Source organism: Pipra filicauda, unplaced genomic scaffold, assembly GCF_003945595.2.
Source record: "Pipra filicauda isolate LSUMZ 115617 unplaced genomic scaffold, ASM394559v2 scaffold215_size1667880_pilon, whole genome shotgun sequence".
Taxonomy (NCBI): Eukaryota; Metazoa; Chordata; class Aves; order Passeriformes; family Pipridae; genus Pipra; species Pipra filicauda.
In genome coordinates this window covers 1,634,055-1,652,100 of record NW_024104327.1, presented here as the reverse complement: position 1 = coordinate 1,652,100, position 18,046 = coordinate 1,634,055, and the positions used below count along the sequence as shown (strand labels likewise).

Below are 18,046 nucleotides of genomic sequence, written 5' to 3'. Positions count from 1 at the left end.
CTGAATTGGCCCTGAAGTTGGAAAAAAATTAAAAATCGAAAGAATTTTGCAGGAGGAGAAGCACAACCTTCTACCGGGGGAGCAGATGACCCCAGAAACCCCAGCACACACAGACACGACTGTAGTGATGGGTTTAATTTACTCAAAAGCAATGAGGGTAAGGCTCTAGGTTGCTCTCTGGAGACATGGCCTCTACCTCAGGTAGAGGTCCCCTGCATACCTGTGGTTGTATTATTTCATCTCCTCTGTGCCTTGGCTACATATCTGCACAACCAGAGCATGGATTCAGGGAATGGTTTTGGTGGCAGGGACCTTTGAAAACTCCTGATTCAAGTTCCCGCTCTTGGACAGGCTCATGCCTTTGTGTGGTTGAGTTTTGAGTATCTCCAAGGACACAGATCCCAACATCTCTCTGGCTTCATGGTTCAAGGCATGACCAGCCTCTTATGGAAAATGTTCTTCTTGCATCTGATCTAAACCTGCTTTGCTGTAACTTCTGTCCATGGCTTCTTGTGTGCTGAGAAGAGTCTGACTCCCTTCTTCTCTATAATTAATCAATAGGTAGTTAGATGAAAAAGTGACATTCCCCCTTCACATCCTCATCTCTGGGCTGAACAAACCTCTCTTCTCACTTCATGTGCTCCAGCTCCCTCATCCCCTCTGTGTGCCTCCACAGTGACAATGTCTGCCTGGAGACCCCAAGTTAGACACAGTGCTCCATCTGTGGTCTCACGAGTGATGAATAGAGCAGAGAGATCACTCCCCTTGACCTCTGGGCATCACTTTTGTTAATTGTACTGAGTGTGTGTTTGGCCATCTTCACTGCAAGGCCATGCCACTGACTCTTGGCTACCTTCTTGGCCACCAGGACCACCAGGCCTTTGCCTACAAGGTGGCTCTTTAGGCAAACACAGGTGGTTCTTGCTTCCTCCTGAGGTGGGAGGGGTGGGAAGTGCCAGGGTCTTGTCAGAGCACAAAGGGTGAGGAGCAGATTGTCCCTGAAAATGCAAGGCCTGGAGGATCAGGTGGAGCAAGAGCTTGGCCAAGTCACATTCCCATCTACATCAAGAACCAACGAAGGCTCAACCTTCTTCTTTGAAAGAGTGAAGCCTGCTAACCAGCGAGAGGTGAGGTGGCTGTAGGAGCTGGAAAGTGCTATAGGGACTGAGGGATACACTGAAACACTTCTTTTTTGTCTCAGGCTTGTTCAGAGAGGTGCAGCTTGTGTAGCCACCATGGTTGCTGATTCAGTACCTGCCCTGTGAGTATAACAGGAAGATTTCTGTCTCCACTGCTGCCCATCCATCAAGCCTAGGAGCAAAAGGAAGAATAAAAGGAATAACAAGAAAATAATGAAACATTGCAGCCAGAAAGCTATCCTCTGTGTTTCACAAACCTATAAATTATACCCTTCCCTTCCTCTTTAATCGCCAGGCATATAAAATATGCTTGCAGCAGAATCATATCCCTCCATTAAAGTTTCAGAAGAGAAATACAAGTCCCATCTGCCTGTTTAGCAAAGCAGGGCAGTGCATGACCGTTTCTTTTTTTTTTTTTTCTCCTCTCAAAATCTGCTTTATGGCAGGAGTTTTCTCTTTTAGGACTGGCTGTTTATTTTGTTTTCTCATTTCAGTGTGTGTTTTCACAAGCAACCTCCTCTTTGTTATCTCATAGGTTTTTATCCAATGTCTTCACACTCAAATGCACCTAAAAAGCAGAGATGCAACCTGCCCTTGGTGAAGGTCAAAGGATAAAGAAGGTCATTTAGGACTTGAGCAGGCCTGCTGTGGGTGGGTTTCTGCTCTGCAGACAGGACAGTCACTGTCTGAAGAGCAGCAGTTTGCAATAAAGAGAAATTACTAAACTGGATTTTGGAGGCACCCATATGCTTCACTGCCACCTATCCCTGCTTACTCCCAAGGATATTCATATTTATTTGTGTTGTTCTGGAGTCAGGATGGGCATGAGATCTTAGGGATGGGTTGTCTGCAGGGTGGAGGAGTGAGCATGGCATTGTCCCTTTTCATACATCAACTGTCCCTGTGATCCACCAGTGGAAAGGGCAGGGAGAGGAGGCTGCTTCTGGGTGCATAGCCCCTCCATGTGCAGGGTGGGATGGCAGGGGGTTTGTGTACATCCAGGGGGATCTGTAGGTGTCTGGTTGTGCACATGAACAGGGCAGGCTTACAGTTTTGAAAAGGTGTGATTGATGAGAGGGCACCAAAGCTCCACTTCTAATTCAAGCCACGGAGTCTTCATAGGATCGTGGAATGGTTCGGGCTGGAAGGGGGCTTTAAATCGAGTCCAGTCCCCCACCACAGGCAGGGACACCTTCCACTATCCCAGACTGCTCCAAACCCCCTCTAACCTGGCCTTGGACACTTTCAGGGATCCAGAGGCAGCCACAGCTTGTCTGGGCAACCTGGGCCAGGGCCTCACAACCTTCAGCATAAGCAATTTCTTCATTCTATCTAAGTGGAATCCCCTGTCAATGGGAAGCAACTCTTGTCCTGTCACTCCATACCCTTGTCCAAAGTCCCTCTCTGACTTTCTTGGAGCCCCTTTAGGCACTGGAAGGGGCTCTAAGGTCTCCCTGGAGCCTTCTCTTCTCTTTTGAACACCCCCAGCTCTCCCAGCCTGTCTCCAGAGCAGAGGGGCTCCAGCCCTCTGATCATTTTTGTGGTATTCTCAATACCTGTTCTGTGGCTTATCACGGGTTACATGAGACACTTGCAAACTGACTTGAATGATTATTTATAGCACTGTGCCCTTAGAAATCTCTCCTATCCAGCAGAAGGACATGTCCCTCTTTTTTTACCATGAAGCCTCATTTTTATTCAGTGGCATTCAGAGCTGAGCGAATCTAGAGGACTGGGGCGATGCGTCTGATTTTTCCATGCCTGGAGATTTACACCCGCACTCCTGCTGCCATTAAAGATGCCCTGCTCCAAGTATAAATCAGACCACGCTCTATTAGATGCTTTATATGTTTCCAAGAAGTCATGTGCCATGGTAGGAAGGATCTGCTGCAAATTTTGCACTGGTTTTTGGGGGCTGGGTGCTTCTGGTGGAATAAATCCGCAGGGGGATTTATATTCCCTTTCCCTTATGGGTTCACCATAGAAGAGCCTTTTCTTTTTTTTTTTTTTTCTTACCACCTTGGGCAAGAAGCTGTTTGGTTTGATATAGGTTCAAATTTTATTTTTAAGCAAAATATGAGAAACACAGGAGGGGAAACCACACTCTGTTCCTTAAAATAAGTGGAAGAAAAGACAGGGCTAGAAAAATATTCTCTGCTGCACGCAGTTGATGAGCATGTACTTTGGCATAGGCAGCATCAAGGAGCTCTGAATGTCATTGGAATGTACCTTTGTGTCTAAAGGTGTTTTTTATAAGGGTCTGATTGAGCTCTTGGGCTTATGAAATCCTACAGCCCATCTCTATGTCTACAATGCCAACAGCTCACACTGAGCTCTGATTCTGCAATACCATTTGGAAGGGGGAGTGGAAACCAAACCCAACTTGAACCAAACCTCAGCCTTTCTGTACTTACAGGGAACTTACAAAAAAGATGGAAGACAACTTTTTACGCAGGCAGATAGTGATAGGATGAGGGGAAATGGCTTAAAACTGACAGAGGGCAGGGTTAGATTGGACATTGGGAAGAAATTCTTGGCTTGGAGGGTGGTAAGGGCCTGGCACAGGTTGCCCAGAGAAGCTGTGGCTGCCCCTGGATCCCTGGAAGTGTCCAAGGCCAGGTTGGACAGGGCTTGGAGCAACCTGGGATAGTGGAAGGTGTCCCTGCCCATGGCAGGGGGGTGGAACAAGTAAGCTTTATGGTTCCTCCAACCCAAACCATTCCAGGATTCTCATGACCTACCTGAGCAAACCTGTCTCTAAGGGCATAACTCAGGGAAAAGGGGAAAGGTTTGGGTATTTTGGCCATCTGTCTCCCCTCCTGTTATTCCTAGTCAGGTGATGCAGGTGTCTCTCCTGGCTTTTTTTTTTTTATTTATTTTTTTAATTCTTCATGCTTTGCATCCCCTGATTCAGTGCTCAACCTTCAGCAGCCATGGAGGAGGACTCCAAATCCCTGTTTTCACCACCAACAAAAGCTGGAGCCATTCAGCAACCACCTGGGCAGGGGGAGCAGCCCTGCTCGTGGCCACATCTGCGCTCTGCTCGCACACACGCCCACAGCACCATTACCTTATAATTAAATCTCTTTTTCCCCGACTGGAAGGATTCTGCTATAAACAAGGGTTTTCTCTAACCATAATTGCACTCGGTGGAGGGCAAAGCTCTGCAATAACTCGGGGCTTTGTTCTGTGTGCAGGGAGCGAGTCCCTCTGCCTCTCCTCAGGTATGCCAACAATGCGAGCGGAACTCCCCGCGACCTGACATGAATCTCAGGGCAGGGTTTGCAAATAGAGGCAGTGGTCAGAGCGGGGCTTAAGTGCATTTATAAATATTTTGAAGTACCGGCTTGGAAGAGGAAAGTCCCCGGCATGCTGCGGTGGTGGTGTTTCATCCAGAGCTGGTGTGTGGCTTTGAAGTGCGTTGTTGGCAAGCTGCTGGGGTCCTGCCCATGCCTAGGAAGGGCTGAATGATTAAAAAAAAAATATATATATATATATGTATAAACCCCTATGAAATGCAAGAGATTGCATTTACACCCCTTTTTGCCGTGTGTCTCCACGGACAAACGGGGAAGAGAAATTAATACGCTTCAAAGGGGTATTTTGTTCATGTGTTGCTCGTATGAAACAGCATAATTTGGATTAGAAAGGCCCAGAGGAGGGAGGCGAGGTGGGTGGATGGAGAGGTAGATGTTTCCAAGTGTCTGCTTTTGTTGTAGCTCCTTAATTGGTGAATTTTCCTCTCCTTGAGAGAGAAATAGCTGTAACGCATTTAACCAAAGGCTGGCGTGTTTGTGCTGTGGAAGGAAATGCAAAATGCAGGCAGGGAAATGGTGGGGAAAGTGGGGTGAAATGCTGATGTTTTCCCACCCAAGACAAAAAGTAGGTCCTAGGACAGTGTGAGTGATTCTGCATCTGCTGGTGCTCTTCAGGTCATTGTCCAAACACACACACACGCACAGAGCATCCCCCAGTCCTTCGAAGACTCAGGAGGTGGATCAAGCCCATTCCCTGGGAAGAGTATGGGGAGGCAGCCATGTGTTCTCTATGCACGTGCAATGCCCTTTCCCAACCCACAAATCCTTGGGGTTGCTGTTGTGTTAGATGTTTGCATTTTTTTTTTTTTTTTTTGGTATAAGAGCAAAAACACCTGTAGGTGTTTTTGGATATCAGTGGATGTCATTGAGCAGTTTGGGTTGGAGGGACCTTAAAGATGATCTGATTCCAAGCCTCCTGCCATGGGCAAGGACACCTTCCACTAGACCAGACTGCTCCAAGCCCCATCCAACCTGGCCTTGGACACTTCCAGGGATCCAGGGGCAGCCACAGCTTCTCTGGGCAACCTGTGCCAGGCCCTCACCATCCTCCCAGCCAAGAACTTCTTCCAAATATTCAAATTTACCCTGCCCTCTATCAATGTGAAGCCATTCCCCCCTGTCCTGTCACTCCAGACTCTTGTCCCAAGTCCCTTTCCAGCTCTCCTGGAGCTCCTTTAGGCACTGGAAGGGGCTCTAAGGTCTCCCTGGAACCTTCTCTTCTCCAGGCTGAACAACCCTCTCTCTCTCAGCCTGGCTCCATTTGCCACACTGCACTGCCAGGTTGGTCTGTAACATCCTGTAGGTTTGTCAGGAAGTTGTAGCATTTTAACTAGACTGGTCTAGTTATACTTGTACCACTTTCCCCTAAGCAGATGCAATCAGAGCTGTACAGATGTTGCCTTATGCATCCAGCTCTGCCAGGGGGAGATGATGCCTCTCCCCTGGAGGTTGCTGCCTCTGTGACTGTGCTGCTGGAACCATACTACAGGAGCACCAGCCGAGTTCCCTTCACCCAGCTGCCCACTGCAGTTGGAAGAAATCTGATTGCTGCTTTTTCCCAGTGGAAATTGGGGATTTTCGTGGCAACCTCGAAGGCTGGCTGAGCTGTGTGGAGCAGTTGCCTCTGGCCTGGTAGTGGATGAGAAGCTGGGGTTCCTTTGACTCTAGCACGTCTTGGATCAGGAAAGAGCATCTGTCCTCAGACTTGAAGTGCTGTTTAGGGGCATATATGTGAAAGGGAATCAGCCACCTTGACATAAGATGCTTTTGCAGTGGTGTAGCTGTCTCTGTTCTAGCTCTTGGGCCCACACAGGTCTTCCTGTAAGTTACAAACCAGCTGTGCTTCCCCATCCCATCCCTAGAAATGTTCAAGGCCAGGTTGGATGGGGCTTGGAGCAACCTGATTTAGTGGAAGGTGTCCCTGCTTGTGGTAGGGGCGGAACTGGATGAGCTTTTAGGTCCCTTCCAACCCAGAGCATTCTGGGATTCTATGATTGTCATGGTAGTTCCAGCACAGAACCTCAGTGGAATTCAGAACACTCTGCAATTCTGTCCTGCAGACCAGTGCAACATCCTCATCCTCTTCGCGCTGGTGCAAGTCCAGAATAGCATCAGTTAAATCCCTGAAGTCAATCCAGAATTACACCAGGATAAATAAAAATACGTTTTGCCCAGCAAAGCCCAAAAAAAGCGTAAAATCCATCTGTTCAGTTCCAGCAAGGCCAAGTTCAGGCTGTAGCCAGTGCCCTGTAATTCAGAGACTCCTTTGGACGTCCCCTTTGAGTTCAGGCATGTGAGCAGTTTCCCTCTTCCCTTAAAAATATTTCCTTGTAAAGCCTTTGTGAACTTGTGCATGCGTTGATGTTATGGTTATCACACATGTAATTTCATCTGACATTGTAATGACAGCATGGGGAGTTCAAAATGTAACAGTAAATATAGTTGTTAGGGGAAAAAAACTTACCAGCATCCTAGCCCATCATCCTGAATGCCTCTTCACGTCATGGGAGGGATGCAGACAGACTCCAAACACCATCAGCATTTCTGGGTTCCAGTTGGAAGCTGTCTGGAGTTCAGGATAGGCCAACACAAACAGGAGAGACTCGCTCTCTCTGCATGGCAGGGCTGCATTTTTTCCTCCTTTTCCCTATTTCTTTTTTTTTTTTTTTTTTTTGGAAGGGTCATCCCTCTAAATAGAGGACAAACTGGGGGTTCTCCCTGCTTGCTTGGGCTGTTTCTGTAGCCTGAGGCGTGATGCCCCCCATATCCTGCACTCATCCTGGGCCGAGAGCTGAGTCCTGACTCGACCCCTGGTTATTTTTGAGTGCTGTTGGTTTGAGATGCTGTATGGAAGGGTCATTTGCCAATTCCATTATAAGCCTCATTTACAGCTCAGCTGGTTTAAATCAGATCAGACTGTGAGTTGGCATGTGCATGGAGTCAGCTGGGACGTAGGGCTTGCTTTGCTGGGGGACCTGCTCCCTCAGACCCCCTGGTTGCCTGCAGAAGCATTGGTTGAAAAGTTAATCCTATTGATTTTCCATATTATTCTTTTTTCCGTGTGTTTGAGCTGAAACATTTAAGCAGTAGATATTTTTCTTTTTCTTCTTCCAGGGAGAGTTCAATTTTATTTTTTTTTTCTGTTGGTTCTCCACCAGCTTTGACTATATTTACCAAGCTGGGCATGGGTGGGCCCCACCGGATCGCATGGATTGCTCAGGCGGGTGAGGCTTTGCAGGATCAGGGCTGAGCTGAGGACTCAGCTGCTGTTTAGCTTATGAGCAGGTTGGCAGAGAAACCAGGGACTTCTCACACAGAAGGAGCTGAGGCACAAATGAAATCTGAATCTGACCCCTGATCTTCAGTTAAATTGCTCTGCAACCTTGAGAGCTGGATTAAATCATCCCCAGAAGACAGGGAGTTGCCTCTGGATATTCAGTGCTTGGGCCACACTATAAGGTTATGCTCATATATTACCTGTGGTCTTCAGAGAGCTCATTAGCTGGTTGGTTTGCATATAAAAAATCTGGATGAAACTCTCATCCCCCTTCCCTGACCATCCTGTGCTGAAACCTGGCAGTAATTCCACGAGGAAGGCCCAGCTCAAGGGTTGGAGACGTGATGGCATCTCGCTGGGGTTTCATCATGGTCAGGACATATGATTCAGAGAAATGTTGGTTTGCAGAAAAAATGGTCATGAAATCACAGAATCATCAAATAGTCTGGGTTGGAAGTGACTTTTGAAGGTCATCTCATTCCAACACCCTGCCGTGGGCAGGGACACCTTTCACCTTCCAGGGCTCAGGGCCCCATCCAACCTGACCTTAAATGTTTCCAGGGATGCGGCATCCACCACCTGTATGGGCAACTTGTGGCAGTGTCTCACAACCTTTATCACGAAAAAATTTCTTCCTTCTTTTTAGTCTGATGTAGTTCAAAGCCACTACCCCTTGCTTCCAGGGATGGAGCATCCGTGAAAGTCCCCCTCAGCACAGCAAAGGGTGGGGAGACACAATATTCACCCATTCTGCCTAACTCCCCTCTTCTATGGGGCACGGGCTGTAGGTCACTTGGAGGAGACACTCTCAGGTAAAATCTGGGTGGATTTGGTCTCTTCTGTGCAGCAGGGTCTTGAATTTTCATCCTGTGTTGGGTTTGACTGCTGCAGCATGGGCCAAAGCCCAGGACTAGCCTTCTGCCCGTGGTACAGATAGTGGGGTGGTGGTGCTGGAAGGGCCGTGTCTTTGCAGGCTAGGTTTGCAGGATTAGATGCTCTGCAGAGGCACCATCCATGAACATGTCTATCCAAAAGCCACCTCCTGTCTGTGTTGGAGCTGTTCTGGCCCAGGCGTAGCACGGGGTCTCGTGTGCTTAGACCTCCAGGACTGAAATGGCAATTACAAATCAATGAGGCTGCAAAGGCTCTCACGAGAGTCAAGCAGGAATATAATATTTTGGGTTATGCCAGAGTTAAATAGACCAATCTGAGGTACCTCTCTCCTAAATACCTGTGGGATTATGAGCCTAATGAATGGCAACACAGTGTCAGCAGCACAGGGCACGGTGGGAACTGAAAGGTGAGGCTGAGATTGTGTTATGGGGCTTGGCCCAGAGCAAGCTGTGCTTTGGAGAGGTACTAGCTCCTGAGGTGGCCTTGTGAGAGGTAGGACAAAGCTGGTGTGAGCCTGGAGATGCCTCATGTCTTGGCCAATGCATGGGGATGGTTGGGGGCTCCTCCTGGATGGATGATACTGGGAGATATAATGGGGACCAGCAAGAAACCCGCCCTAACAGGGATGTGTGCCACTGAGGATGCTCTGAGACGCTGTGGGGAAGGCTGGGGAGGGTCTGGAGGAGCAGTCCTGCCCAGGCAGGGGATGGAGCGCAGCTGCTGCCAATGCCACCACCGAGCTGAGCCTCCCACCCCACCACTCCTGGAGCCTGCCTGTACCTGCTCCCAAGCCGATATTAAGCCTGCTCAAACACTGCACCGCCTTCTCCTCACATTGTTTTCTGTACCCCACACCCAGCACCAAAATAGCGATAACCCCCCCTTCCCCACCCTCCCGCGGTGACTCAGGCTGGCGAGCAGGCACACATCTGCTTCTCATTTAATGTGCGAGCGCTCTGACCCTTTTATTTCTATTCCCAAAGTCCTCCCGCCGGTGGCTTTCTCTCTGGGGGCGAGGGGAGAGGAGAGGAGAGGAGGGGGAGGCTGGATGCCCGTCCTTCGCTCTGTGCTTTTCTGGAGCCCTCCGAAAAAAAAAAAAAAAAAGTGTTTTATTTTGGAGCGGTGTTTTCGCGCAGGCTGGTGACAGCCTCACCCAGATCCGCATCCAAGTCCCTCGCAATCCCGTCCACTCCAGAAGGACGGCAGCCAAACCAGTTTTCCATGGTTAAGCTGGGCACATTTTTCCGCTGTGGTTGGTTGTGTTTTTTGGTTGGTTTTTGGTGGTTTTTTGTTGTTTTTTTTTTTGTGTGTGTGTGTCAGGAAGCGAACCCACCCAGTGTGTGCGCGCCGTTCAATAGGAGCCTTTTTTTAATTTCTTTTCCTTTTTCTGGCTCTGAAGAAGAACAGGACGGGAGTGAGGGAAGGGGCTGGCCTGTTCTCCCAGGGGAGCTCAGAATGGAAGGAAATGGCTTTTTTGGATATTTTTAGGGCCGTGCTGGAAGGAGGTACCCACCACTGATGTGCTCATTGGGTTGCAATGTCGTGTGTCCATAGGGATATATCATTCATATATATATATATATATAGTTATCCTGTATCACTCCCTACAGCAGGATCTGGGCATCTTGCACAAGGGAAAGGTGGTGGAGGAGAGCAGCTGCAAACACATGGGCAGAAAAGCCACCAGTGATGTCACATACCTCATGGCCCCTCATCCATCTCATGTCAGAGCTGCTGGAGGGACCAGCAACCTGATGCTCAGCCAGGCCAGCTCTCGTGTGGATATCTGGGGAAATCTGGGGGTTTTCCTCCTGCTCTCTTTTTTTTTTCCCTCCTTTTGGTGGCGTGGGAGGGGGATTGTGTCACTTGAAGTGAGAATGAGTTTGCATGAGAGTGGGGTGGTTGCAGAAGATGACTGGAAACTCATCTGTTTCATTTAACATATTCCCCCCTCCCATGCATTTTTGAAGTATATGTGTATGTGTGTGTGTGTGTGTGCATGTACATACATATGGAGGGGAAATATTCACCAGCAACATCATCTGGAGCATTGTCAGGAGAGCATCAAGGCTATGCAGAATCATGTAGACAGGGACCTCTGAGGGTTTCAAGGAAAAAAAAAATGATATTGAGCATCTCCAGCCTTGCAGCATCTTCTGAAACCTCAGCAGAGAGAAGGGAGATGGTGCCCAGAGCAACCCCTCAAGCTCCAGACCTCCAAGGAGCTGCTTGAATAGGGGTGGGGGATAAGGCTGAAAGAAAAGACTGTGGTCAGGTGTGACCATCCTATAAAGTCTCCTGTCTGGTACCTGCCTGCCTGTGGTTAATTAATTTGCCCCTGCTCTGTGCATAGATGAAGCCCTCAAAACACCATCTGGAGCCAGGCGGTGCCTTTGATGTAGCTCTGCTAATTGTTTACGTTTATTTGACCATTTATCACCAGGATCCCCCTTTGCCAAAACCTGCTCGGCGCATCAGATGGCACTTGTCATGCAGCATGCAGACTTCATCAAGCTGCCACCCAGAAGTGACCCAGAGCTGCTGGTTTTTGGAGCTTTATATAAACTCTGGAACTGGGAGGTGTGCTGGGTAATTTAAACGAGCCGGAAAGAGGAGACCGAAGTGAAAACGTGGCCCTTCAATTATAGAAGGCATCGAACTCTATTCTGGCCCTGCCAGGGCTCCTGTTGGCATTTATCTGGGGGCCAAGAACTGTTTCCAAGGAAATAGGAGAGCCCTGGGGCATGGTCCTGGTGATGTGATCATAGAAATCACAGAATGGTTTGGGTTGGAGGGGACCTTAAAGATCATGTAGTTCCAACCCCCTGGCCATGAACTCAACCTGTTCATCACCACGTGCCAATCGAGAGCTCAGCCTGAGCAACAAACCCATAGAGGAACTGAGGACAGAAAATATGGCCTTAACTTAAAATACCCCGTGAACTGGGGTTGGATCCTGGTGGTCATGCAGCAGCAGCAAATCCCCAGTACAACCAGTAGCATCCAACTGTTCAGGTCACTGAGGGATGATCTGATTCATAATTTGTGATTTTGCCAGATCGTATCTGTACGTAAACTAAGTTGTTGAGGTATGGAGTGCTTCATGTAGGCTCCGGGAGGCTGGAGTTAACCTGCAGGGATGGATTTGTTGGGAGATGCGTGATATTTGCTGTGCTGTATAAGCAGTCTTTAAAAATTCACCGGGATGGATTCACAAAGGGCACAGGAGATACTTAGGCTTCCACACCTTGACGAGCAAATGAGTGGCACCTGTAATCACTATTTACCTCCTTAAGCAAATAGTCCTTCCCTAGTAATGCTGTAGCAGAGATATCCTGAAGATCTCCACTATTGATGTGCCCCAGGTCTGCTTGGCTGGCTAAACTTCTGCATGGATTTTGGAAACTGGGAAGAGAAAGGGTGAAATATGAAGTTGTTGGCATCACCGGAAGCAGTGGAGGTGGTTCTAGAACACCTTCTATTTTGGATTCCCTCATGGGACTTAAGTGAAGATGGCTTTTTGGTGGCCTGCTTATAGGAAACTAATAGTTCCAGCCAAAAAAATTCAGTTTCATATAGTATGTGCAAATATACATAGTTCACATGGGCTCAGCTTGCCAGCCAGATATTGACATGGATGGATCCTTGTATACCCAAGGATTTTGTTCAGAGATTAGTATGAATATTGAAGAGTCCGGTAGGTAATGGAGAAATACCAGGGTGAAGGTCACCTGTGTGATCTCAATCCCCAAAGCCTAAAAAATTTAATTATGTGATCAAACCATGCTCGACTTCTGGGGCTCTTCCACCTCACACATCCTTGGCTCTGTGGGGCCTGGCCAAAACGGGTTGGGCTGTCCCCTCCGTGGCTCTTCTCCCAGCACCAGTGGGAGGTCTCCATCTGTGCCAGCATTGCTGGGGCTCTGGTTGACCTTTGCATTGGTGTCCTACGGATCATCCCCTTAAGTTGTACTGACCTGTTCCATTTACAGAGGTGTTCCCTTGCCAGGAGACATGTGGGGTGATGCCACCTCTGCAGCTACTATGGGGCTTCCTCCCTATCCTTGCTGCAAATGAGTGTCTTCCATGGCAAATGTGACCTTCTCTGCATCCTTCCTCCCCAAAGCATCACTTTGGAAACCTCCACCCTTTTCTCCTTTGTCCAGACCTAAGCGAAATCCATGAGTTTTTTGGCGAGATCCTCAATTTTGAGTGGATGATCTGGTTGTGTACCTCTTAAAAGCCAAACACCCCCAACTTTCCCAGCTCAATCCCGCGTTTCCCGAGCGAGGCTGGTCCCAAGGGGAAGGTTGGTCCCGGTTATGGGAGGCTGGGGCGGGTGCCCAGCCCGGCAGTAAAAACCTGGTGCTGTTGCTACAAGGCGGTTCCCCTCCCACAGCACCATCTTTGGGTCTGCAGAGTGGCTGCTGTCCTCTAAAAACCCAATCACTTCCTTGCGAGGGAGGCAGCGGTTGGTGTCACCACGTTTTCCTCATCGTTTCAGGCACCTCGCCGGGAAGTGATTGAAAGGCGAGGAGTGCTCTGCCCCACCTTCCCGCCGGAGGGGAGAAACGCTTGGTACTGGGGTGGGTGGCTTAATAACATGTTCTCCTGGAGACAAGATGTTCAGAGGGCTGGTGCGCTTGAGGAAATACTTGCCTGTTTTAGGTTTTTCACCTTCCTATTTTTATTTTTTTTTTTAATTAAAAAAAATAAATGGCTCTCTGCCTGCCTTCGAATAGGCTTTTAGGGATCCCAACTCATTCTTGGTCTCCCAGATTGGAGTGAAGTGCTTGGCTGAGGCAGTGGTGTTGTCCCTGTGGGGCCAACTTCGAGTAGGGTGTCAATGTGGGTGGCTTTGCTCAGGGATGTTTGCACAAGGGACTTGCTCAAGGTCATGGAGCAATCACTGGATGCAGGAACAGAACCCCAACATCCCTATGCCCCTAAAACAAAATCGTTTAATGGTTTAGGTTGTAAGGGACCTTTAAAGACTGTCTGGTTTAAACCTTCTTCCATAGGCAGGGACACCTTCCACTAGACCAAGTTGCTCCAAGCCCCATTCAACCTGGCCTTGGACACTTCCAGGGATGGGGCAGCCACAGCTTCTCTGGGAAACCTGTGCCAGTGTTTTTCCACCAAATAACAGTAGCAGGAGGTATCCATCACTGGCCAGAGTATTCCATAGAAAGTAGCTGTAATATTTTGACAGATTAGGGTGATCTCACATGCACATCTTAATTGCCTCATTATGAAAAGGCACAAATAAAACTGGGGGGGGGGGGGGAATAACCCACATATATTTATGGGCTGATGGATGTAGCAGGCAGGTCTACACAGACAGGACCACGGGTGGATGCAGAGGGAGAGCAGCCAGCCCACCCTGGCTGCTGCCTCTGTTCCTGCAGCCTGGAGCAGGGATTGGGAAAGAGGAGCAGGTAGCAAAGCAGCAGAACCAAAGCATCTGTGCCTCAGGTTGCTCAGTGCCCTGGGCAGGGGAGGTGGTGGTGGAAAACAAATCAGGATGGGGAAAGATGATGAGATCTCCTGATGACTCTCCCATCCCTGGAAGTGTTCAAGGCCAGGTTGGATGGGACCCTGAGCAGCCTGGTCTAGTGGAAGGTGTCCCTGCCTATGACAGAGAGTTGGAATGAAATGGGCTTTAAGGCCAACCCAAACCATTCTGGGATTCATTCTGTGATTCTCTGACTCCCTCTCTTGACACAGGCAGGAGGCTGGGGTGGCCTGGGATGCTCAGCACCCGGAATCCTGGTTTTGCCATCTCTGGGATGCTTTGCTGGGTGGCCTCATGCTTCAGATGTAAAGCTCAAATTCCTCCAGGGGTTTTGTGTCAGCAAGGACTGACTGGGGAGTGGGGAGTAGGATCTGGATGGGATGGGGGAGCGGTGTCCAGGGATGTCCAACCCCAGACTTATCCCTGGGCTTGCACCCCAAAGCCCACTTCATGTACAGAGGGAGTGAAAAGAAGAACTAGAGACACCTTGTTTTGCCTGGAAAAATGACATTTTGACACCAGTAGCAGGCAGAGATCAGCCAGAGCCTCAGGCTCCTTCCCCCGCTGTGCTGAATGCAGAATGAGCCCAGCATGGGGGGGCAGCTTGTTTGCATCCCCAGCTTACCCTGGGGCACCCTCATGTCTTTGGGGTGGCAGTCCCATGGAGACTGACTATAGGCACACTAAAAAGAAAGGTAGTCAGGAACCAGCAGCTTCCTGAGGGGAAAATCATAGCAAAGAGAAGTCCAATCAATGCACATTTCAAGGTGAGTTGCTCCAAAAATCTCTATACAGATATCAAAATATAAAATAAACCCACATAAAATATAAATATGTACAACACTAATGTAAATTTTTAAATATGTACAATATACAAACAATAAAATATTAATGTGCTGTGATATTAATATATTAAAATGTTAGAGTATTAAAATACTGAAATATTGAAATGCTGCACGTTATGGCAATTATGTTACATGCCAGCATACAATTAAAGGTCAAAATTGCCATTTCCCAGCTAAGACTCAGGTTGTGAAGCGTTATCCTCACGGATGGAAGAGTTGGGAAGGGGGCATCCCCATCCCAAACCTGGGCTGTCTCCTCCAAGGGCTCAGCTTCCCAGGTCTTTGTCCCTGGGGATGAGGAAGGAGATGGGAAAGGGAAGTGCTGGTGAGGAGCCCTCACAGGTCACAGGTCTCCTGCTCCCAGCATTGAGCAACACTGAGATCCAGAGGCAGTATCCTGTCCCATCTTCCCCAGGGCTCCTCCGAGCTGCATCCTCCATTTCCACCCATACAAATGAATATAGGCAATATTAGTTTGTTTCATCTATTTTCAATGCACATATCTGTAGAATCTATTGAGTATACTTCTGGGGTTTTTTAATTTACCACGATGCTAAATGAGCATTTCGCCTCTCTCTCTGGTATTTCAATTTTACATTACTGGCTTGCAGGTGCTGTATTATACTGGAGAAGCTTGAAGTAAAAAGATTTAAAAAAACCTTTTTTAAAAAAATAGAAGGGGTTTCTGAGCAGAGGACTGCCTGGATGAGTTTTGGGTCACCCAGGGAGCACAGGTTGCAGGTGGTTTTTAATATTTCTGTGGTCCCCGGCTTGTATTTGGGCTTTTTCATCCATAAAGAGTATGAAGCTTAGCTCCCCCTGCCCCCTTTTTTTCCTGTTGCAGCCTCAAGTGACTAAATCTGTTGGCAGAATGTGGGGAGAAACAATCTGACACCCGAATAGCACCTCCCAGCATAATTTTTTTTTTTTTTTATAAATCGTGCTTTTCCTGGCAAGAAAGTAATGAATGAGTTTTAAGCATGACCATAAATGCAATGTTTCGCGATGTCATTCGCAGAATACATTTATTTTAGGTGCCCTCCACCCTTTCCACCATCTCCCTCCAGTTTATTTTAACAATGCTGTAATTTTCTATTATAAAATGGGATTTTTCTCTTTAACTCCATGTCGTCTGCTCAGCTTTTGCATGTGTGTGTGTGTGTGTGCGTGCACTGGTGACATTTGTCACCATCAGATGCTATTTTTATGCCTGTTATTATTGAGGACCCCACCCTTGGCTTGGTGAGGGGAAGGGGGGAGTGCAGGAGGAGGGAGAGGAGGGAGGGGGAGGAAGGAAAACGTCAGGCTCAGCACACTTCCAGCCTCTGGCCATCAACCTCCCCGGGGGCATGGGAACCATAAGGTCATTTCTCAAGCTCACTGAGCTCCAGAGCTGTCAAACCACCCTGCGAGTTTAAAAAATGCAAATGTATGCAAATGAGCGGGCTGCTTCTCTCTCTCTGCCTCTCCCCCCCCTCCCCCCCCCCGTTTAAATGACATGAATCACCTTCAATTTTGCCAGCATCCTGTAAAGTTATGGGCTTGCCTAAGCACTGTGGTTAACAGAACCACTTCTCAAGAGGACAAGGAAGGGAAAAGAAAGGAAAACCAATCAATTTCCATCAAAAGCAACATAATTTTTAATATATTTTATATATATAAAATGTATATAAATATATATAAATGACATACCCCCTCAATCTCCCAATTCAATTTTTTCTTGCTGTGTAGTGAACAATTCACTGATTAGGGATAATGAAGTTTAGTGCCCAGAAAAAACCTTCTATAAAAACATTTCTCAAGGTAGTCTAATATTCTGATTTTCTGATCTTTGGCACTTGGGGTGAACTGGCAGTAAAAGATCAAAATAGGCTTGTAGGAAGACATGTTCCTTCATGCAAGGAGCTCCTTCAACACTAATGCTCCTTCCAAACAAAAGTAAATGAGTAGAAGATGAAAACAGCAATAGCAATTTAATTGTTCATGCTTATTATTCAGGATACAAAGCCCTAAAAAAGGAAGTTGTCTTTTCCTCCCTGGCTCAGGGGTTATTTATTATCTCACACTCCACTTGGAGAACACATTGGATTTGCTGTCATTTATCGGCGATTTTCAAGGGGGGTTTGATATGGAGTTGGTGGGGAGTGTAGCTGGTTAATGTGGTTAAGCACAGCACACTGTAATGAATCAATTTGTTTCAGACAACAGAGGTAATTAGCGTGGAGGTAATGGGCACACCACGGGACACGGGGCTGGAACATCCTCCTTCGACCAAAAGTGCCGGTGGCTGGGGCTGAAGGGGCTCGGGGGCGGGCTGTAATTCCTGGTTCCTCCCCCAACTCTGGGCATAGGGAGGTGGCTGCAGAGGGCTTCCCATGGTGCCAGCCCCCTGGGAGGTTTAACTGGTCAGGGACAGCTGTGCCTGCTCCCCGTGTGGCTCCCACCAGGCTTGTGGTCCATCACCTGTCCCCAGGTGTGCTCCGTCTGGGTTGCACCATCTTCCCAAGGCCTTTGCTCACTGGCTCCCACATGCGAGTTTTTGGCAGTGCTGGTTAGGTATGGGGGAGATATCTGTAAGTTCTCAGCTGGAGCGTGGCTCTGCGGAGGGAGGAGAAGGGAGACAGCATTCCTTTTCCCACGGGAATGTTCGCTGCTGAGTCTGATCCCCTCTAGGGGCCCCTCGGGCTTCGCCAAGGGTCGCTGGCTTCCTGGACAAGGTGAAGTGTGGATTTTTGTGGACAACCTCCATCAGGCCAGGCTCTTTCCACCCCTGAGGGCTAGTGCCAGGTGGGAAGGTGGGAGCCAGCCCCTCACCATGAGGTAGTCCAGGTCCCACAGCTGGTGGGAAGGAGGTTTGGAGTGAGTGCAGCCAGATCCTGAGCAGGGAGGGACACCCAGGACACAGCAATAGATCCCGGGAGAGATGCGGAGGTGGTGTGGGGTGGAATTGGGAACCTGACAGAGGTGCAGAGGGTGGGATTGGGAACATGGTGGTCTCAGCTGTGTGAAAGGGGGCGGAGGGGGGCTGCAGTTTCACTTACAGGTACCCTGAGTTCTCT

General features: G+C 48.5%; 1 long non-coding RNA gene across 1 annotated transcript; it reads right to left on the bottom strand.

Annotated features, from left to right (window-relative positions):
• Positions 1-1,207: 1,207 nt before the first annotated feature.
• On the bottom strand, positions 1,208-6,246 carry LOC113987382. Its single transcript, XR_003540515.2, has 3 exons — positions 6,207-6,246; positions 4,483-4,602; positions 1,208-1,311 (listed from the first exon to the last, which is right to left on the bottom strand). It is a non-coding gene; the product is annotated as an uncharacterized LOC113987382 (long non-coding RNA).
• Positions 6,247-18,046: the final 11,800 nt, after the last annotated feature.